We start from the raw sequence: 23,495 nt of genomic DNA, 5'->3' as shown, positions 1-23,495 counted from the left end.
AGCCTGTCTTGGGAATGTGCCCCTCTTCCAGTAATCCACACCCCCTCATTTTCCACTAGATCCTCTGAATCCATGAGACTGCTGAGCCAAAGCCTGGTTGAGTTGTTGTCCTTCGAGCCTTGAGAACTACTGTTTTCTGTTCAGAAGTTCCAAAGATAATGATACCCTTGCAGGGAGGGACTTGAACTCAAAATAGATTTGTGAGACTGTGTTCTTAGAATAGTAGAGGGGAGGAGAAGGCAATGGCAGTCCACTCCATTACTCTTGCCTGGAAAATCCCATGGACGGAGGAGCCTGGTAGGCTGCAGCCCATGGGGTCACACAGAGTCGGACACAACTGAAGTGACTTAGCAGCAGCAGCAGCAGCAGCAGCATGCAGTTACAAGCATAATGTAGATGGATCCTAAACTACATATCATGTGTAATACATAAATGAGATTGTGTTTACATAAAGAAATGATCCTCTTAAGTGTAGAATTAATGGACTTTTTAAATATGCAGATGACACCACCCTTATGGCAGAAAGTGAAGAGGAACTAAAAAGCCTCTTGATGAAAGTGAAAGAGGAGAGTGAAAAAGTTGGCTTAAAGCTCAACATTCAGAAAACTAAGATCATGGCATCTGGTCCCATCACTTCATGGGAAATAGATGGGGAAACAGTGTCAGAATTTTATTTTTTGGGGCTCCAAAATCACTGCAGATGGTGATTGCAGCCATGAAATTAAAAGATGCTTACTCCTTGGAAGGAAGGTTATGACCAACCTAGATAGCATATTGAAAAGCAGAGACATTACTTTGCCAACAAAGGTCCATCTAGTCAAGGCTATGGTTTTTCCAGTGGTCATGTTTGGATATGAAAGTTGGGCTGTGAAGAAAGCTGAGCGCGGAAGAATTGATGCTTTTGAACTGTGGTGTTGGAGAAGAGTCTTGAGAGTCCCTTGGAGTGCAAGGAGATCCAACCAGTCCATTCTAAAGGAGATCAGTCCTGGGTGTTCATTGGAAGGACTGATGCTAAAGCTGAAACTCCAAAACTTTGGCCACCTCAAGTGAAGAGTTGACTCACTGGAAAAGACTCTAATGCTGGGAGGGATTGGGGGCAGGATGAGAAGGGGACAACAGAGGATGAGATGGCTGGATGGCATCACCGACTCAATGGACATGAGTTTGGGTGAGCTCCGGGAGTTGGTGATGGACAGGGAGGCCTGGCGTGCTGCGATTCATGGGGTCACAAAGAGTCGGACACGACTGAGCTACTGAACTTTCTGTGTTGGTCCTTGTATTTAAGACTGTAAATGTCATCGGCTTTTGCACAGTTAATGTCTCTATTAGACTCTTTAAAAAAGTATCTTCTATGGTTAATAAAATGTAAAGACTGCAAAAAAAAAAAGAACAGTGGAGGGGAAGACATCACTCTTTTTTTTTTTTTAAGTCTTTTCCAGCATCAGATATTCCAAAGAATCCTGCCACTTAAGAAACGTGTTTAGTTTGGTACCTGACATACAGTCATGTCACAATAACTGTTAAATATTAGCATTATTATTTTTATTAGCATCCTTTTCAGGTAATAAGCAAAGATTCAATGATCTCCATAAATTAATTATCCAATTGGAAAATGAGCTAGAAAAATTGAAGCTGTCTAGAAAAAAGTCTAAATTGTTAAAGAGATGAAAAGTCAGACTTTGGGAGAAAGCACTTGGACTCAATATGGAAATGAAAAAAAAAAATAGAAGGTCACATTTGTCTTTGGGCATGTGATGGCTTACAGTGAAGTCCCTAATCATCTGCTCTTCATTCATCTCAGAATTTAAAGCAACAGGTAGCACTTGGATTGTATTGTGGGATTTTAGTTTGTTATACACACACAAAGTATGAAACAAAAAGCGTCTTATTCAACACTGAATGTTACTAGAAACTGGGGCTACCCCAACTCTAGAGACACTTCAGCCAGTTATGGGCTTCACCTGCTTGGAAATAGGAACTGGTTTAATTGGTGCATTGAATCCTCCTCCTCTTATCAGTGTAGAACGATACCATGTAGAGTACATTGTCATTCAGTAGCTGATCCAGAAAATCGTATTTTCTCATCTGCAATGGAAGATTTTTTCATCTCAGTTGAATATGAAGGAGATGTGGCATAGGAGGAAGGTCTTGCTCTGAGAATCAGGAACCTAGATTTTTATCTTTCCTTTTAGGCTGATTTCCTTGGTGACCTATAGTAGCCATTTACTCTCTATCTGAATAAAGATGGGACAGAATTAAAATAACTTGGTCTGTTCCCATTGAACTTTACCATTCTGAGACTTTTTTCTTTACATTTTCTCTCTCTACTCCTAATTGTTTAGTTTGCCCTTACTTTTTCTATCTTCTTTAAGCATCTTATTAAAAGATTAAGTAGGCACATGATTCTGCCATCATAATAGAATGTAACATCTTTGTGTGTGTAGGTTATAAGAAACAAAGTCTTTCTTTTATATCTTCCCAAACATCTAATGTAGATCTTTGAACATAAGCTTCTCACTGCTGCTGCTGCTAAGTCACTTCAGTCGTGTTCAATTCTGTGCGACCCCATAGACGGCAGCCCACCAGGCTCCCCCGTCCCTGGGATTCTCCAGGCAAGAACACTGGAGTGGGTTGCCATTTCCTTCTCCAATGCGTGAAAGTGAAGTTGCTCAGTCGTGTCCAACTCTTAGCGACCCCATGGACTGCAGCCTATCAGGCTCCTCCATCCATGGGATTTTCCAGGCAAGAGTACTGGAGTGGTGTGCCATTGCCTTCTCCGAAGCTTCTCACTGAGGGGAAGATAAAGAGGGAGTAGCAGAGGGAGACCATAAGGTTTACTTAAGAGTGTGGTGTCTTCATGAGCGTCTCAAGCTTGGCTATTAGAATGACGTGGACCCTTAGGAAAACTGATATATTTGTTCCAGTCCCAGAGATTCTGAGAAGAGGATTTTTTAACTCTGCCCACTATTACCAGTTACTCTTGGGGAACCAGAATTGTGATTATTAAAATGTTGGTCTTCATTCTCAGAAACATTTAGACAGTGTTGAAGACATTGCCAGTGGATTCATGATTTCAGAGGCTAGAAGAAATGTGTTTGCTATGTTGACAACTGAAAATTTTGTGCCCTAAATAATGTACCATTGTTTTCTCTTTTTTATTTATTAGTTTCCTGGCGCTTCTCATACCTGGAGACCCTGTTGATCCTCGTTAGCTGCTGACAGCACCTGTGAGTAATATTGCTCCTGCCTCAGGGCTTAAAGATTGTTGATATGTTCAAACAGAATATGTCAGCTGAGTGTTGTCGGTGATGTTTAGCCTGTCTCTGCTTCCCAGAGTGCTCATCTGTGGTACAGAGGTACAGCAGGTCTTTTAGGTACTTTGTTTCAAGAGGATATTTAAAGAGGAAAGCACAGTAATTTGTTGCAGACATTGAACTGATCTAAACTACTCATCAAATCTAATCTTTAAATCAGCATGAGGATTACCTTCCTTACTTTGTCACAGATTCTTTAGGGTCAGGTAGGCCCCAGGAGTTGCCTCCATCTCAGTTGATAAAAGATTGAATAATCTAGATCTGCCATTGAAAAGTGTGGTTCAGGGCATTTAGGAGATTACCAAGACTCTTTCATGGATCTGTAAGACAATGGATCTTTCATGAATGAGTGAAAGATCCATCCAAGTGTAATATGGATCAATGTATTTTAATGTAGCAGCATAAAATATGTAAAATGTGGTTTCAGATTCCACCCAGTGATGTTACCTTTAAATAATCTATGTACACTTGAACTTGTATTCTGCTATTGTTTGGTAGTGAAAAGTGAAAGTTGCTCAGTCGTGTCCAACTCTTGGCGACCCCATGAACCATACCGTCCATGGAATTCTCCAGGCCAAAATACTGGAGTGGGTAGCCTTTCCCTTCTTCAGGGGATCTTCCCAACCCAGGGATCGAACCCAGGTCTCCCACATTGCAGACAGATTCTATACCAGCTGAGCCGAGAGTGCGTGATAAATATTAGGTCAAATTGGTTGATTGTGTTGTTCAAGTTTTCTGTTTACTTACAAATTCTCTACTTTCTCTATCAGTGATTGAGGAAGGGGTGTTGAAATCGCCAAATGTAATTTTTTTTTTAGTATTGGTTTATTCAGCTGTGCCTTCATCATAGCATGCAGGGTCTTTAGTTGTGGCATTCAAACTCTTAGGTACAGTATGTGGGATCTAGTTCTCTGACCAGAGATTGAACTCAGGTCCTCTTCATTGTTAGCACAGAGTCTTAGCCATTGGACGGCTAGGGAGGTCCTCCAAATATAATTGTTATTCAAGAGAATAACAGTTCTCTTTTTATTTCTGTCAGTTTTTGCTTCATTTATTTTGATTTTCTCTTATTAGGTACATACATATGTGTTTAGCCTTGTTATGAACTTACAATAAATTGATCTCTTTATCATTATGAAATGACCCTCTTTATCCCTATTAATATTCTCTGTTCTGAGATCTACTTTGTTTGATATTAATATATAGCCACTTTGGCTTTCTTTTGCTTAATATTAGCATGGCATATATTATCATATCCTTTTACTTTCAGCCAGTTTGTATTTTCATTTTTAAAGTGAGTTTTTTTGCATTTGGGATGTATTTAGGTCTTGCTTTATTATCCAGTCTCCTAATCTCTCTTTTAAAAAATTTTTAATTTATTTTCACCTGTGTTGGGTATTTGTTGCTGCATGGACTTCTTTCTAGTTGTGGCGAGCAGGGGCCTCTCTCTAGTTGTGCTTTGCAAGCTTCTCACTGTGGTGGCTTCTCTTGTTGCTGAGCACAGGTTCTAGGGTGTGTGAGCTTCAGTAGTTGGAGCGTGAGGGCTCAGAAGTTCTGGTTCCCAGACTCCAGAGCACAGACTCAGTAGTTGTGGCGCACAGGCTTAGTTGCTCCACAGCAAGTGGGATATTTCCAAATCAAGGATCAAACCCGTGTCTGCTACACTGGCAGGTGGATTCTTTTACCACTGAGCTACCAGAGAAGCCCTATCTGTCTTTTAATTGGGAAGTTTAGACCATCTACATTAAATGTTATTATTGATATGGTTGGATTTAAGTCTGCCATGTTGACATTTGTTTTCTATTTGTTCCATCAATTTCTTGTTTTATGTTTTTTCTGCCTGCTTTTGGGTTGAGCATTTTTTATGATACTTTTTATCATTTTTGTTGGCTTTTAGCTATTTATTTTGTTTCAGTGGTTGCCTTAGGGTTTGTAATATACATCTTAAACTTACCATATTCTACTTTCAATTGGTGTTATATCACTTCACATATAGCAGAATTCTATAATAATATACTTTCATTTCTTCCCTCTGAAAATTCGTGTTGTGTCATACATTTTGTTTCCATATGTTATAAATTCCACAGTACATTGTAGTTGTTTTTACTTTGAATAATTGGCTGTTTTTTAAATGTATTTAAACAATAAAAAAATATTTATATTTATTGACATAATTACCAGTTCTGATCTGTTTTATCCCTTTGTGTAAATCTAGATTTCCTATCCCTTGAAGGATTTCCTTTAGTATTTATTTAGTGTAAATCTGCTGGTGACAGATTCCTTTAGCTTTTGTATGTCTGAAATAGTCTTTATTTTGCCTTTGTTTTCGGACAACTAGTTTTAAGCAGTTTGTTTTTGAAGTGACTTGGTTTGGCTTTGTTTGTGTTTCCTGTTCTTGGAACTGATTAAGATTCTTAGATCTAATGGGCTTATTAATTTTATCAAATTTGATTTCAATAAAATCTTGGCCATTATTTCTTAAAATTGTTTTCTGCCCCTCATCTGCTTTAGGGATTCCAAATACATGTATATGAGTCTACTTAGAGTTTTCCCAAGTATCACTGGTGTTCTGTTCACTTTTTTTCAGCTTTTTGTCTCTGTGTTTCATTTTGTATGGTTTCAATCATGATAGCAAGTTTACTGATCTTTTCTTTCTCCACATGTAATCTGCCATTATATATTTTTTCCTGTTTCTTAGATGATTCATGCAGGATGGTAAATCTGATTGCTGTTTTTCCCGTCTATTTTGGAAGCAGAAATCCCATCCATTCTCTAGAAGCCACATATTAAAGAGATTTGCAAAGATTCAAAACAATTCTACACTTTAAGCTATTTTTTGTTTGTTATGGAAAATGTTTTTTATAAAAATATTTAGATTAACATGTAATTGATTTATTATCATGACCTTGAAATAAATTAACAAATAAGTGTTTAAACTTTTTCTGTTTTAATTTTGAATGTGGTAAATAATGATAGATACAAGCCATGCAAGCAAAAAGTCTTTGAATTTGTCAGTAATTTTTAAGAGTGTAAGGGCTTCCTTAGTAGCTCGGTTGGTAAAGAATCCGCCTGCAATGCAGGAGACCCCAGTTCGATTCGTGGGTTGGGAAGATCTGCTGGAGAAGGGATAGGCTACCCACTCCAGTATTCTTGGGCTTCCCTGGTGGCTCAACTGGTAAAGAATCCGCCTGCAATTCGAGGGACCTGGGTTCGATCCCTGGGTTGGGAAGATCCCCTGGAGGAGGGAAAGGCTACCCACTCCAGATTCTGGCCTGGAGAATTTTATGGACTGTGTAGTCCATGAGGTCATAAAGAGTCGGACACGACAGAGGGACTTTCACTTCAAGAGTGTAAAGTGATTCTGAGACAAAAATAATCTGAGAACATGTGATCTACATGTCTACAGTAGTTAGTGGATTGCTTGAACCTACAAGTTGGGTAACCCTGGTGCTGAGGAGGGCATGGGTATAAACATGAGAAGACCTGTAAGCAGATAGAACAACAACAAACAAAAGTTAAGTCACGTAGCTCCCAAGAGACTCAGGGTAATGTAGATTTTTCACTTTTCAGCTGCTGTATAGACATTTGTAAGGCCCACTTATCCCTCCTGCCCTTAGGATTTTTGAGACAGTACTAAAACTAAATTCCATCTTTTTTTTTTTTTCCCTTTAAGGAGGAAAAAGAAACAGGAAGGGAAAATAAAACACTATGGTAGACTTAAAAGGGAGACATTTTGAGAGGGTCCTTTTGGAGTCCAGAAATTACATCGCTATGACAAAGGATCTTACTGTTCACAATGCTTATGGGGAGGCCAGTAGATTGCACGTCTGAGGTGTAGAAAAGGAATCTCTAGTTTTGTGACTCTGTGGTTATTTTCAGTATGCTGGTAGTTGATTGGCACACACTGGAGAATGAGGACCTTCCCTCACCTTACTGTCCAATCTGGGCAACATCTCTCTGGGACTTATTATAGTTTATCTGCAGTTACAAAGTTGGAGTCAGAAGCCTTTCTAGGTCTTCGTCTAAGTTACAGAAACCTGCATCAAACTAGCTTAAGCACAAAAGAGCATTTATTAACTCATGTAACTGGGAAACCAGGCTGAGCTAGAGCTGGCTTGGATCACTATGGCACTATCACTGCCATAGTGGCTTCACTCTAAGTTCTCTTCCCTCTTCTTATCTCTTCCCATTTTCTGCCCATTCCCTCTACTTACCTCTGTTTACTTTGTTCTCCATTCAGCCACAGAATAGCCATCAGAAGCTCTAAGCTCATATGGACCTTTGAGCTCGTGAGCTCAGAGATAGAAACAAAGATGTACTCTCAGCAGTCACAAACCAGTCCTTTGGAGACTCTTTCATTGACTGGACTTGGGCCACATGCCTGTCTGCAACCAATGACCTTAGACAAAGCTAAGGAGAACCTCAGTTATCCAGACTGGGTCATATGCCCACTCCTTTGGCAGGGAGTGGTGGATCAATTGGTATTGGTATCCCATCAGAACTACCTGGAATAAGACAGAGGCAGCTCAGTGACTGAAATGGTGCTGGGCAGACTGCAGCCTGCATCCTGCATCTTCAAAGTGTCGTGAAGTGAAGCAGACTGTGCTTATTAGGTGTTTATGAATTAAAAAGAAATACAATCATGTGGCTATTACAGCACTGTTGAGAATTTGGACTTTTCTTCTGGGTACCCTAATTCTCTTCTTAGGAACAGTTTCCTCTTTGCCTGTTGCTTTTCAGATAGTTCATCTGCATGCTTTAGAAATCATCTTTCCTCTAAAGCCTTTTACTAACTTTTGTTACATCAAAAACAGAGTCAGCTGCACCCAGAGCATTCCTACTCAATGATTTTCCTTCCTGGGCCAACACATTCATGCTTCTTTTCAAATTTAAATCTTTTCTACTTGAATATTTTCTTTAACCCTGGTGTGTAACAGACATGTATAGTCAGAGTTGGTATTAAAAGTGTACAGATCAATAAAAAGGCTAAGAGGATGATCTCTTAATACAGAATCCTCATCAGATTTAATGTTTAGTTGAGTAATCACCTCCAGCCTCTTTGGGAGTGCAAACACACAGAGTGAACACATAGGTGAAGGATTATGCACACTGCCAGAATGTTTATTATATAAGACATTCTGTTTTTTTCTGAAGCGGCAGCCTTTATAAAAAGCTCTCTCTACCAATCCACTTTAGAATCTCATTCCTATGTTTTTAAGCCTAGAAGAATTGAACAAAAATGTAGAGTCTGAATTTGTGCACTCATACAAATAAGATCCACAGGGTCACAAAGAGTTGAACACGAGTGAGTGAACAACAACAAAAAATAGGATTAACAGTGTCATTTTAGTTACGTTTTGGAATTTAGCTTATCACCTACGTGTTATATTTAGATTGGTACTACCACAATGAAAAGGCAACACGCCAGGTGGTTATTACATTCTAGAATATTCAAGCAAAGAAATTTGCATTTGAAATTAAATATAAGGCCTTGATCTTTCACAAGATCCAGCCAAACTCACAGTTCAATAAGAGACAAGAATCTGGCATTCACTTGTGTTTAAATGGGTGGGTTGCTGGAAGAAATGCTACAAAAAGTTATTGGAAATTGTCTCTGAAGACGAAAATATGTGTGATATTAATTTCTTTACTGTCCAAGTGTTTTTGCAATGAGCACATATCACTTTCACATTAAAAAATACTATAGATATAAAGAACAAGTAAAGGCTATTAATTCAGATCTTTGATATAGCAAGGGGGGTCAACCACTGTCACTTGCATTTTAATGGAGACTCAAAGACAAGTAGAAAAGTGGGATAGCTTTATAGTGGAAAAAAGGGAAGGCCTTGGCTGTGCTGTGACTGGAAGCTGTTTGCATGAGGAAGCCATAGGTGGTCTAAGCTAAGCTAAGGTCACTTCAGTCGTGTCTGACTCTCTGCGACCCCATAGACAGCAACTCACCAGGCTCCCCCATCCCTGGGATTCTCCAGGCAAGAACACTGGAGCGGGTTGCCATTTCCTTCTGCAGTGCATGAAAGTGGAAAGTGAAAGTGAAGTCGTTCAGTCGTGTCTGACTCTTAGTGACCCCATGGATTGCAGCCTACCAGGCTCCTCTGCCCATGGGATTTTCCAGGCAAGAGTACCAGAGTAGGGTGCCATTGCCTTCTCCAATAGGTGGTCTAACTAGAAGCCTAAAACAGGGTATTTTATGGTGTATGTATTTGGCTTTCTCTGACTGGTCCTAAATTGGAAGTGAGGATACAAATTAGCAAAGCTAACAGTTGTTAGTCAAGTCCTTGTCAGTTTGAGCAAGTTATTATAAAAGTTATTGTTTGGCTTCTTGGATTATTATTAGAGATAGCAATCCAGTCTCCTGCGAGGAGACTTCCAGGGCTGATTATTGTATACAGTATAAGACGGTTGGTTTCCTGGGCAAATTGCTGCAAGTTATGGGTCAGAGTTCTGTTTTTATACCCAGTTTGGTAATTGTCTCTTTGTATATTCAGTCTCTCACCAGGTGGCCCTGACTGCCCTTCTCACTGACTGCCTTTTCTCTTTCATCCATTATTAGTTCACACTGAGTCTGTCAATATCAGGTCCTCAAATAGCTAAAATAAGTTTTACAAAGGCGTGTTTTAGATTGGTGTGATATGGTGATTTATAATAAGAAACGTATGTTTGGTCTTCATCCAGCACATAGGTCTATAAAAAAGAATTATTTACTTGGTTGTGCTATTTATTTTTTTAGTTGTGGCACACAGGATCCTTTAGTTGGGGCATGTGGATCTAGTTCCCTGACCAGGGATCAAACCGGGGCCCCTATGTTTGGCACATGGAGTCCTACAACTTTATAGGGAAGTCCCATAGCACATAGCTCTTAAACCTTTGGAGTTTCTTAGGTATTGAGAGCCACTGGGGAAACAGTGGAAACAGTGGCTGACTTAATTTTGGGGGGCTCCAAGATCACTGCAGATGATGATTGCAGCCATGAAATTAAAAGACGTTTTACTCCTTGGAAGGAAAGTTTTAACCAACCTAGCAGCATATTAAAAAGCAGAGACATTACTTTGTGAGCAAAGGTCCGTCTAGTCAAGGCTATGGTTTTTCCAGTAGTCATGTATGAATGTGAGAGTTGGACTATAAAGAAAGCTGAGTGCAGAAAAATTGATGCTTTTGAACTGTGGTGTTGGAGAAGACTCTTGAGAGTCCCTTGGACTGCAAGGAGATCCAACCAGTCAATCCTAAAGGAGATCAGTCCTGGGTGTTCATTGGAAGGGCTGTTGTTGAAGCTGAAACTCCAATACTTTGGCCACCTGATGCGAAGAGCTGACTGATTTGAAAAGACCCTGATGTTGGGAAAGATTGAGGGCAGGAGGAGATGGGGACGATAGAGGATGAGATGGTTGGATGGCATCACTGACTCAATGGACATGGGTTTGGGTGGATTCCAGGAGTTGGTGATAGACAGGGAGGCCTGGTGTGCTGCGGTTCATGGGGTCGCAGAGTCGGACCCAACTGAGTGACTAAATTGAACTGAACTGAGAACCATAAGGGTATCTTTGCTATGTTAATGAGATGACTTTTTTATTTTAACAAAAATAATTGTTAAAAATTGCATCTGTGCTGAATTGTGAAAGTTCTTAGAATACACCAAATTATGTTTAAGCAGGATACACCTACTGAATGAGACCCACTGACCCACGACACTCAGGAAACTGGCTTGAACCCCATTCTGGGCACTCTGATTCTGCCCTAATTCTGGGGAGTCCCAGTGTGGTCTGGCATGTGTACCCACCTCAGGACCCTTTGTTGTGCCATTAGGGCTGCAGGAGAGCTGTCTGACAAGCACCATAAGGCCTCTTAGGACAACCCATAGGAAGTTTTGGAGCTTAAGTTCAGGTCTCCAGTTGCCAAGATTTATGACTGTGTTGCAAAGAAGAGACATTTCCCCCAACTTCTGAGAGTAAGCTCCAGAGTGGAGAGGGAGCATATATATCCCTTTCAGTGGGGAGGGAGAGACATAGGCACACTGCCCTGAGAGCAGGCCTTCATTCCCAGGCCCTCCCTTCAAGCATTACCTGGTTTACACTCACAACGTATCAGCAAGACCACTGGCTCATCTCTTCTGAGTAAGCTCAGGTGTCTGCCCCCACACACAAACCCGTTGGTGAAGAGTGCAGTGTCATCGTGTCAAATCTCTGACCCAGTCTCTGGGAACTGCTCCTTCTGACTCACAGACCACTTGTTAAAGAACAAAGTCATGATTAGAAGCCTCAGAGATACCTGACCACCATCTGGTAGCTCCAGGCCCAGGTTAAGACTGAGAATGGGTCTTCAAGGTGGTAGGTTTGATGTGAGTCCTGGCTCTCAGCCAGCAGCGGTGAGATCTTGAGGCAGAACTTGCCCCTCAGATGATTTTCTCATGTTGAAATAGTTGGATAGTTTATTTTAGAAAGCTTACCAGAAATAAGATGGGGTGAAATGTTGGCAATAGAAATTGCTTAATAAGTGATAGTTCTCATTAATGCCAAATCATATTTACAAAATAAATTCAGTCCCCGTCTGGCAGTTTTTATCAGACTCAATCTTTAAGTTTCCCATCGAATCTGTTAGTAAAACCAGAAACTATCTGTTGCTCATCTCTAAACCAACTATAAATTGTCTTTATTATGCTTCAGTTAACATTGCACAACCTGAAACAGCTTCAGTTCAGTTCAGTCACTCAGTCGTGTCCGACTCTTTGTGACCCCATGAATCACAGCACGCCAGGCCTCCCTGTCCATCACCAACTCCTGGAGTTCACTCAGACTCACGTCCATTGAGTCGGTGATGCCATACAGCCATCTCATCCTCTGCCGTCCCCTTTTCCTCCTGCCCCCAATCCCTCCCAGCATCGGGGTCTTTTCCAATGAGTCAACTCTTCGCATGAGGTGGCCAAAGTATTGGTGTTTCAGCTTCAGCATCAGTCCTTCCAAAAAACACCCAGGGCTGATCTGTAGAATGGACTGGTTGGATCTCCTTGCAGTCCAAGGGACTCTTAAGAGTCTTCTCCAACACCACAGTTCAAAAGCATCAATTCTTCGGCGCTCAGCTTTCTTCACCGTCCAACTCTCACATCCATACATGACTACTGGAAAAACCATAGCCTTGACTAGACAGACCTTTGTTGGCAAAGTAATGTCTCTGCTTTTGAATATGCTATCTAGATTGGTCATAACTTTCCTTCCAAGGAATAAGGGGCTCTTAATTTCATGGCTGCAGTCACCATCTGCAGTGATTTTGGAGCCCCAAAAAATAAAGTCTGACACTGTTTCCACTGTTTCCCCATCTATTCGCCATGAAGTGATGGGACCAGATGCCATGATCTTCGTTTTTTGAATGTTGAGCTTTAAGCCAACTTTTTCACTCTCCACTTTCACTTTCATCAAGAGGCTTTTTAGTTCCTCTTCACTTTCTGTCATAAGGGTGGTGTCATCTGCATATCTGAGTTTATTGATATTTCTTCCGGCAATCTTGATTCCAGCTTGTGCTTCTTCCAGCCCAGCATTTCTCATGATGTACTCTGCATATAAGTGAAATATGCAGGGTGACAATATACAGCCTTGACGAACTCCTTTTCCTCTTTGGAACCAGTCTGTTGTTCCATGTCCAGTTCTAACTGTTGCTTCCTGACCTGCATACAAATTTCTCAAGAGGCAGGTCAGGTGGTCTGGTATTCCCATCTCTTTCAGAATTTTCCACAGTTTATTGTGATCCACACAGTCAAAGGCTTTGGCATAGTCAATAAAGCAGAAATAGATGTTTTTCTGGAATTCTCTTGCTTTTTCAATGATCCAGCAGATGTTGGCAGTTTGATCTCTAGTTCCTCTGCCTTTGCTAAAACCAGCTTGAACATCTGGAAGTTCACGGCTCACGTATTGCTGAAGCCTGGCTTGGAGAATTTTGAGCATTACTTTACTAGCATGTGAGATGAGTGCTTCCATCTTTCAGATTCCCAGGATGACCTTTGTCAGCTTTGGGAGGCTTAGGCCTGTTACTCATAGGAAGTGCTATTAACAGGGCAGACTGTCATTGCTAGTGTTCAAAATGTATCAGATTTTTTGGGGTTTGTTTGTTTTAATGAGAAAAGAGAAAGCAACTCTACTGAGTCTACTAATTCTATAATGGAAGTTCTCACTTTTTTGTATATTCTTATGTATATAAGTTAATTTTGATAGTTTACTTTTCTCTCTTAATAAAACTGTCATTGACAAAGTAACTGGTCACCAAATCAGTGTGTTTCTCTAATAGGGTAAAACATGTAAGATATGATAGAAGTCTATGAGCATCTGGTCTTACTAAATATAATGTGGCCCTCAGTGGATTGGAGCAAAGAAAGCATAACCTTTGCAGTTTTCATTACTTCATATACATTATGTATATTCTTATTTTCCACATGCAAATGTTAGGATAAGGAAATGGCTACATTCTTTTTTTTCCAAAATCATAAGTCACCCAGTAATTTCTTCTTAGCAATCTGATGTTCAGTGTTTTATTGAATCTAAGATGTCATCTGTTATAAAATATATCATTATTCTGTGTATTACTAGAAAAAGCACTGTCATAGATTGAGAGATGTTAAATGTGAAAATGTGAGTCTTGAAATCAGTCGAAGATGGTACAGCCTTCTATGTTTTTACATCCTTTGTGTCTGTTTGCTCACAGTAATACTTAAAGACATTAGTTGACCAGTTTGAGAGAATCAATCACAATTAAAATATATGTTCCACTTTATACAACACAAATACAGCATTTCACTGCTGGATGCCCTAATCATAACATTTTAAGTACTAATGAAATGAAGCTAGTTTATATTTTTTGAATTGATTAAATAATACAAGGGCTCAGTCATCAGGCAGATTGAGACAGGCATCACTGGGAGGACTGGCTGGGTCTTACAGTGTTCAAAGGGTTTGTAAACGGAAATGCCATTTTGTTGTTCCTTCTGTCTTGCGCACTGTTCCTAACAAATCCTTGGGATAATACCAGATTCCCCCCATCCCTGCCTTTTAAAGAACCAGTTATAGAAGAGCTTCAGATTTTGGCTAATACTAATCAGCTTACCCCAGGCAGTTATGATACTTCCCTCAAGAGTATAACAGGCAGAATTATTTCAGCAAGAAACTTTGCTAGCAGAATGCTAAGAAAAAGCTCAGCAAGGAGAATGGTAGATGGAAAATGTCAGGAGAGAAATTGATTTCTATTTTGAGGATAGTAAAAGCATTACATTTTAATGCATTCAAGTTTGGACTGATTCATAGCCAGTGACCATGCAGGTTAAAGCCAGAGGGTGCACACTCCCACTGAGAGGTAGGGCATTCACACTCTGCCTTTCAGCAGTCAGAGGACAGGAGGTAGGGGCTTGATCTTTGGAAGCCTCAGTTTCCTCATCTCTGCTATTGGACTTAAGGATATGCACACCCGTTTTAGTCTTTGATGCTGTGATCTAGCCAGAGGTCATCGTTGAGCCCCAAAAGCAGGCCCGGGGTCAACCTCCCTGTGAAAGGAGGTTAGGACTGAGTAATGGTCATGGTACCAAGGACTTTAGGCATCAGATTGGCCCATAGGAGCTGAGATTCTGGGTTCCTGGACCATTCAGACTGAGATTGTTGTTTTGTCTAACTCCCTGATCTCTGTCAAGGTCAGGTCTGTACTCAGCTCAGGAAAGCGGGAGATAAGGGCCAAGCATAGTGGTGACCATCAGGGCACTGCTGAATAAGGCAGAAAGCAAGGACCTGAAGCATTGTCAGGTCTCCTGGCAGCTTAGAAAACTCCTCTGAAAGAGTTGGCCTACCTGGTAGATAGTAAGTCTGACCATCTGCCTTTTTACCCTTGTCCCTTCTGACTATAAACCCTTCCCAATGCCCCAGGCATGCAATTAAATACTATTTTTAAAATCAGGTTTTATCTCAGCATCTTATAGGTTATCTCTGCTCCCACAGAGGTGCAGGAAACTCAGCCAACACACTAGTTACACCCCACTTGATAGGGGGCAGCCTAGGGCGCTGAGATGCACAGGGCAGCTGTTTTGTTGGCCCTGCTAGGAGGTTTCAAGATACAGTGCTTATCTCTTAAGTCTCTGAGATTTTTGTTGACGTTTTCCCACAGTATAGAGAGTTCCCTCTATCACAGTGCTGGGGTAAGATGGATTTCTTTCTTTCTTTTATTTTAAACCATGCTTATTCAGGCTCTGGGGAATATAGTTCTGGCACTTCAGAGAAGGTGCCCATTTGATTCTGAATAAGGCATTTTTCTCTGCAGTTAGAGACTTTGGCTCAAGCAAAACCTTTTCCGAGAAACCATAAGCCCCTATTCTGGTATTTCAACATCTCATTCCTCATCCTGCCACCAGTCCTCACTAGGGTTCATACAGTCCTAGAAATTGAATGGCACCATGAAACAGCCAAACTCATTGTTCCACTTTACAGGCTTAAGAAAATGAATTTAAAAACACACCCCAAAAACTTCTAGTGGAGCTTTACACCTAATATACATGAAGGACCTTTTCCAGAAGGATTAATAACTAGAAGCCACAAATAAAGCACTGAAATAAAATCCCCCCATTTGAATTATGTATGGAGAAGGCAATGGCACCCCACTCTGGTACTCTTGCCTGGAAAATCCCATGGACACAGGAGCCTGGAAGGCTGCGGTCCATGGGGTCGCTGAGGGTCGGACACGACTGAGTGACTTCACTTTCACTTTTCACTTTCATGCAATGGAGAAGGAAATGGCAACCCACTCCAGTGTTCTTGCCTGGAGAATCCCAGGGACGGGGGAGCCTGGTGGGCTGCCGTCTATGGGGTCGCACAGAATCGGACACTACTGAAGCGACTTAGCTTTGAATTATGTATAAGCAAAGTAAATTAGTAAAATCCAAGTGTACTTTAAGAATAGAGATTTGTGGTTTGCTGGGACTGGGGTTTATTTCATTATTGAAAAGTGAGGGGAAAAACAAGTAATAAAATCAGTTGTACTTATTAATAGTATTGATGACAAATGTGCTTCACATTTTTGATGCTCATCTCTCTAATCCATCAGTATGTTGTCTGAGCTGCTCCTGGGTTTAAATTGTCATTAAGAGGAGAGTTGGGCTTCCCAGTGGCCCAGTGGTAAGGAATCTGCCTGCCAACGCAGGAGATGCAAGATGCGGGTTAAGTCTCTGGGTCAGGAACGTCCCCTGGAGAAGAAAATGGCAATCCACTCCAGTATTCTTGCCTGGAAAATTCCATGGATATAGGAGCCTGTTGGGCTACAGTCCATGGGGTTGCAAAGAGCTGGATATGACTGAGCACAGGCACAAAGACAAAACAGGCAAAAGTTATAGAATTTCCCTGGTAGCCCAGTGGTTAAGAATTTGCCTGCCAATGCAGGTGACGCAGGTTTGATCCCTGGTCTGGGAAGACCCCACATGCTGCAGAGCAACTAAGCCTGTGCGCCACAACTGCTGAGCCCACAGGCCACAACTGCTGAAGCCTGTGCGCCTTAGACCCTGTGCTCTGCAACAAGAGAAGCAACCACAATGAGAAGCCTGAACCTGAGCACCACAACTAGAGTAGCCCCTTCTCTCCACAGCTGAAGAAAGCCCACATGTTGCAGTGAAGACCCAGCATAGCCAAAAATCAATCAATCATTTTTTTTTTTTTAAGAGGTATTTCATTTGATGGGGTTGATTGTCTCTTGAGCTGAGGAGATGGAACATGAAGGTCTAATTTTTCTTTATTCTATTTGTTCATTCATTCATTTGTTCATCATGAAGTCCCTTCACTGCCTGGTACTGAGGAAGGACATTAACACAAAAACAGCTCCTACTCTTCAAGGCCTTCAGTATTTAAGAATCATGCCTCTTGTCATATGTTTTCTTCATCAGATGACTATGGGAGATGTTTAACTAGTGGTTCTGTTTGAATTTCAAAGGAAAGTCACTGCTTCCTGTCACAGTAATCAGGGGTAAATCCATGGAGAACAGTGGTTTGAACTGGGTTTTCAAGGATAAGTGAGATTTTGACAGGTGGAAATGGATAGGACAGAGGCACTTCAGGGAGTGGGGAGAATGGGCTAAGTGTCGGGGAGATTCCAATAGTATTTATTCAGGAAGAGAGTCCTTTGGAATAAGATGAGAAGAGTAGTGTGGGAGGCCCTTGAATAAAGAACAGAGTTATTTTGAAGAAGTTTGGGGCACGGAAACCCTAGTTTCTTTTCTATCCTTGAAACTTCCTGTAGGAATTGTTCTCTGCATTTCAGTTGATGAGCTCAGTTCATGAAAATCTAGGGGGCTTGCTGTTGGATCCTCGCCCTTCCACGTTTGCTGCTGTTGATAAACTCAGGAAACTTCCACTGTCAGAGTGGAGTCAGAGGAGACAGAGTGACCCTGGGCTTCCTGTGCAGAGAGGCTTCCTGCATGGTTGAGGTCTGACCACCCGGTAACAGTAGTGCTGCTCGTCCATGTGGGCCGACAGTGGAAGAGAAGCCATGTGTAGTTGGATGGAGACACCCCAGATCTTTCTGTGAAGTGAAGGAGTTGAACTTGCTCCTCCCTGGGATGACTTCTTTTCATGCTTTAGTCTCCCCTAAACTGTCATTCTGTCATTTGGTGGGCAGTCCCTGCCTCATTTGGCATGGGTTTTGCAGGTCTCCAGGCTATGGTTTGCTGAGCTCATTTGCTAATATATATATTTAAAAAAAAAGAAATTCTTTTTTGTTTCTCTGGATTGCTTGAATTTTTAAAAGTTGAGTAGTTGTTTAAACAGCAAGGTTTAAAATCTCGAGTCATCTTAGGGTCTGTGATTTCAGCTCCCTAGCCTCATTCCAGATGTTGATCATTGACTCTGCTATCATGTTGGATAATTAAAGGGATGTGGACGTTAGGGAGAGAGCAGGTGGGGAGTAACATGTGACAGGCTTGATGAGTCTTATGTAGTTCAAGTAAGGTGAGCACAGGATGTTGTTAAAACTCTTTAAGTTCTGGTACTCTGTCTCTGTGCATAGATACTCTAACATTTCAGAGGTTTTGCTGCCCTTTGAAAGTTGTCAAATTCATAACCCAACTATGAGCATTAGCTTGTTTTATCTCAGAATACCTTTATAGAATTAGCCTATTTCATCCAAGGAAACACAGCTAAGAAGATTTTACATGTGCTCTAGGCCACTCACAGATAAGGAGTAGTGCCTGATCAGAATCTCTTGGTTTGCTCTTAACCCTTACACTGTCTTACCTCCCCCGGAGAAGTGTGCAATGACACCTTCTAACTTTGTGTCTGAGGGTTTCTTTTCCTGATTTAGCAGAACCAAGTCTGTAGAAACTACTTAACCTCTGAAGGTTTGGCTTACTATGAATTTTCAGCAAAGGAAGGACTTGGGCAGGGTAGCAAGTAAGGGAAGATGATAAGAGAGGAAACACTAACCTTTTTCTATTCTTGTGTATTATGAAATTTGAACAACTCTTTGAATTTATTTTCTTACATTTTTTTTTCTGATTTAAAAATATAAAGAAGAAAATGAAAATCGTCCATTATCCCTCAATCAGGAAGAAACACTGTAAATATTTTTTGTGTGCTTTGTTATTTCTGTGCATATACATATGTATGTATGTAAACAGACTGGGGCTTTAAGTACTGAGCCACTTTGCTTTCGATGGCGAGGTTGCACAGTTAAATTCAGAATACAATTTAAAATAAAAAGCATCTTTGTTAATAGCTATCTGTGCCATTGGTGCTTCCCAGGTGGCACAGTGGTAAAGAATCTGCCTGCCATTGCAGGAGACATGGGTTTGATCCCTGGGTCAGGAAGATCCCCTGGAGAAGCAAATGGCAACCTCCTCCAGTATTCTTGCCTGGGAAATCCCATGGACAGAGGAGCCTGATGGGCTACAATCCACAGGGTCACAAAGAGTTGGACACGGCTGAGCACGCTCATGCCCACATACACATACCTGCGCCATGTTTGATGTTTCATTCTTTCTTGTACCACAGGGAAAGATCTTTTCTTTTGCCAGGTCTTGCTGACGTATCCCCTGCCTTATCTGTTACAGTCTATCTATGCCCATTGCTATTTCCATGTACAAGTCTTTTTACCTTTCTTCTTTTCCTTTGCTCCAAAACGGCTCTTATCAAGGTCACCAAAGCTCTGACTGTTGATGACCCTGTGGTGTCCAGTTTATCTATTTGTTTCTTTTTTGCTTGTGCTTTTTGGTACTGTTTTGGTACTAAAGAACCATCATGGTCACAGAGAGTTATGCCTAGGTTCTCTTTTAAGAATTCTGTAGTTTTAGTTCTGACATGTGGGTATTTCACAAGGCATTTATTAAGGGGGGTATTTTATAGAATTAGAAGAGTTTGAAGAAATGGCCTACAGCTCGGGCTTCCAGGAACAACCCTCTAGACCACATTATAGAACTGTGCTGCCAAGAGCTGCTGTCTTAACCGTGAGCAGGAAGCTGCACCCCTGCAGCTCTAGGGCCTCCCGCACCTCTGCCGTGGTCTACTACCCCTCTTCCTGTGAAGCTCAGAGCTTCATCTCCTTGTTGATAAACTGGGAGTGCTGTCTATGTCCAGGCTGTGTTTAGTACATTTCCAACCGGTGTGGCACGGGCACAGACCAGTGGTTGTGGATGAGGATTGTAAATCACTTGTTAGGACCAACTCATGCCAACCAGCTGAATATCAGCCCTTTTGACAGTATTGAAAGAATTAAATGAGCTTGGCACAGCAATGGCGTGTGGCAAAGGTTCTCCTGATGGTCCTGGGTGCATAGAGCTTGCTAGTTTGACTGACATTACTCAAGGTACCAGTGGTCAGACTGAGGTTGGAATTCTTGGAACACCCACAAGACCTTAGTGAATGCTCTCACAGACATAGAACAGAAACTGGGGATGGTGGGGCAAGAGGCTGGCATCGTGGTCTAGCACTCCTACATCTGGACTGTCCACCTGAGTGCAATGCCTGCACACACGAAAGGGGGCAGAGTGGGGCTTGAGTGGTAAGTCAAGGAGGAGGCTGCTCTGTTTCTCAGCTGTTACTCTAGTGAAACAGGTGGACAAATTTGAGCCTGAGAGGTAAGAGGAGAATAATTTGGAGCATTAGATTTTGGGGTCCCTTCTGCATGATCTTCTGCTTCCCTGATAGCTCAGTTGGTAAAGAATCCACCTGCAATATAGGAACCTGGGTTTGATCCCTGGTTAGGAAGATCCCCTGGAGAACGGAAAGGCTACCCACTCCAGTATTCTGGCCTGGAGTATTCTATGGACTGTATAGTCCATGGGGTCGCAAAGAGTTGGGACATGACTGAGTGACTTTCACTTTCACTTTCTGCATGATAATGATGGTCACTCAAGCTGTCCAAGGGAGAGATGTGGACAGGAATAAACACAGCAGAGACTGGAGTCCAGAACCTTGAAAACTTGATGAGGACAGTTAGTGAAGCAATACCTTGTGATTCATCACTTCAAAACATCACCTAAATCAAGTGGGATCATAGTGGACAATGACCATTTAATTTATCTATCAAGGGACATTTGAAGCTCTGAATAGAGTGCTGTGAGGAGAACTTGACTTCTAAATCCAGGCAGATGAAGGCCTATTAGCTCCCCAGAGTAGAGGACTTAAGATCTGAGCCAACTCGGCAGACCTGCTGCACCTGAACAGATGGGAAAAGACAAAGGGACACGTATCACGAGAAGCAGAGTCACTGAAGGTGGCTTGTTTGTTTTGCGTCTTTTTAGTTTTTAAACCTCTTACTTGAGGTCCTAAAAAAGTGATGTTAAGAAAGGCAGTAACTGAATACATGTTGTTAGAGGGAATATTGCTATCATGTTTTGTGCGCATACTGGACATGTTATGTAAGCTGCAAGTTATAAAAGCTGTGTGCAAAGAGCAGACTTTAATATTTTAATCAGAAAAAAATGAGGCTTACAATTGAATGTCCCTGATGCATATTTAATGGAGAACATAAGGGATATTGGAGCTATAAAGGACCTGGCCGGTTGTCTAGTTCAGCCTCCTAATTTGCGCAGATGAGGAATATGCAGAGATGACTTGAAAGTCCTGAGCTTACACAGTCATGAGGAGTGTAACTGGGATTACCACTGGCCACTCCATTCTCTCCAGGCCCATCCACTTAATCGTTAACTGTGCTGAAGGAGCCTTTGCTATAAAACAGACACCTCATGTTTCTGTGCTGCTGCTGAGCAGACTTCAGGGAGGCACCTGGGAGAGGAAGAGTCAGACTGAGCCAGGGTTGCTCAGGAGATCCTGAAAGGCTATGGGTTTGGAACCTCCCTCTCTGAGAAAGAATGTCTAGGCTTCAGGCACCTGCCTGTTCACCCTTTGCTTCCACCTGCCCACCCAGGTGGCAACTGAACTTGGAGACGGTCTGGCTAAAGGGGGCGAAGGGATGGGTGCACTGCCAGTGAGTTACGGGGAAGAGTTCTCTCAAATCAGTGCCTTCCTCCTGGTGACCATCGTCATTTCATCATTCAAATGCCCTGCGCCTTTTTCTTGCCTTACTGTTTTTTGAATGGCTTGCCTGTCCTTGCTTGTTTTCTTATTCCATATCCCCGTTTTCACGGATTGGGAAGTTAGACCCTCTACTTCTACAGTATTAGTGTTTGTCCTTGAAACTTTAATATGCACACTTATCAATACAAATGTAATCAATATCTTAATTCCTTTACTATAAAAATAAGGAGACTTGACCACTTTTAACTCAGATCCCCTCTCCTTCCTTCCACGCTATTGGTGAGTGTTTTAATGTCTTTTTAACCCCTAAGAATTAGACACTGTTATTATTTTACATAGTTAGTTGTTTATATTTACTAACAGATTTATCAGTTTTCTTACTCCAGGTCCTTTCTCAGTCCTGTCTTTTCTTCTGTAGGATACCCTCCCCTTAGGTGCAGGTCCTGTTGGTGGTAAACTCTCTCAGTTTGGGTATTTCACCTGTCTTCTCGAAAGGAGACATAATTCTGTGCTGACAGTTATTTTCTCTCAGCAGAGATTTCCCCACCCTTTCCTGTCTTCCTGTATAGCTGTAGGCAAGTTGACTATTGATCTGATTGTCATTACTTGTGACCAAGATGTCTTTCTTCTCTGGGTGCTTTTGTGATCATCTCTGTTTTTCTTGTTTTGTGGTTTTACTCTAGCAGGTCTAGGTGGGGATATTTTTTCTTTTCATTTATCTATGTGCTTCTTGTCTATAGTAACATCTCATGAATTTAAAAAGAAAACAAACAAACTGCTATTTCTTTATATTTTCTCTATCATTTCTTTTGAGTCTCCTTCCGTTGAACCTCATTCTCTCTTTCATTTCTCCTTACTTTCTTATTTTCTATTTCCATGCCTCTATGTAATTGTGGGTAATTTCTTTGAATCTATCTTTCAGTTTACTGCCTTTTTTTTTTAACAGTATATCTAGTCTACTGTTTAATACAGTCATAATTTTTAGTTTTAATATTTTTCCTTTCTAAAATTTTCGTATGAATCATTTCAAGTCTTTCTGGTTCTCTGTTTCTTGACCCTTTTCTGATTATATCTTCCTCTTTAAATATTTTATACATACTAATTTTGTTTCCAGTGTTTCTAACATCTAGGGTTCTTGGAGATGTAAATCTGCTGTGTATTGTTTCTCCTGACTCCCACCCATGTTGTTTTATTTCCTTCTATATTTGATGGGATCATTTTTGATGGAACTTACTTTGTTTCTCCAGAGAATTTGTGCTTCTGCTTAGGCATTAGGTAGTATTACTAACCTGACACCACTTTCACCACTCTATTATGATTTATTTTTATTTTTTAAAATAATTTTTACTTAATTATTTTATTTTTACAGACCCTAAGGGGGGAGGGAGAGAGAATAAGGAAAGAGAAGAGACCATTCTATCAGGAACACTGGGCATACTTAGATGGATTCTTCTGGTACCCTAAGAGTTCAGTTCACACTGTGTGCATTTATCCATTTAAGTAGTAGTGCCCTTAAAGATGCTCAGGGAAGAAGGGTAGAATAGAAAAGTAGCAAATGAAATCTGAAGCTCTTAAATGTTGTGTTGGTTTTTCCTCTTTCTGAGGAATAGAAATACTGTGAGCTGTAAAACAGTGACGCGAGTGGGTCTGTAGGAATGGCCCCACGTGATCCTGCCGCTTCTTTCAG

The 23,495-nt window shown here is 41.2% G+C and overlaps 1 protein-coding gene across 25 annotated transcripts in view; it reads left to right on the top strand.

The window, feature by feature from the left end:
- The window catches only part of PHTF2 (putative homeodomain transcription factor 2), a 202,633-nt gene that overhangs the window by 141,821 nt on the left and 37,317 nt on the right, over nucleotides 1–23,495 (top strand). For all 25 annotated transcript variants that reach the window (XM_070787220.1, XM_070787218.1, XM_070787219.1 and 22 more), the window contains one exon: nucleotides 3,167–3,227. The gene's annotated coding sequence lies outside the window, so the exon portion shown is untranslated. The remainder of the gene's footprint in view (nucleotides 1–3,166; nucleotides 3,228–23,495) is intronic.

Source organism: Bos indicus, chromosome 4 (assembly GCF_029378745.1).
Source record: "Bos indicus isolate NIAB-ARS_2022 breed Sahiwal x Tharparkar chromosome 4, NIAB-ARS_B.indTharparkar_mat_pri_1.0, whole genome shotgun sequence".
Taxonomy (NCBI): domain Eukaryota; kingdom Metazoa; phylum Chordata; class Mammalia; order Artiodactyla; family Bovidae; genus Bos; species Bos indicus.
Note: the sequence above shows the minus strand (reverse complement) of the source record. Positions and strands in the feature narration are given on the sequence as shown.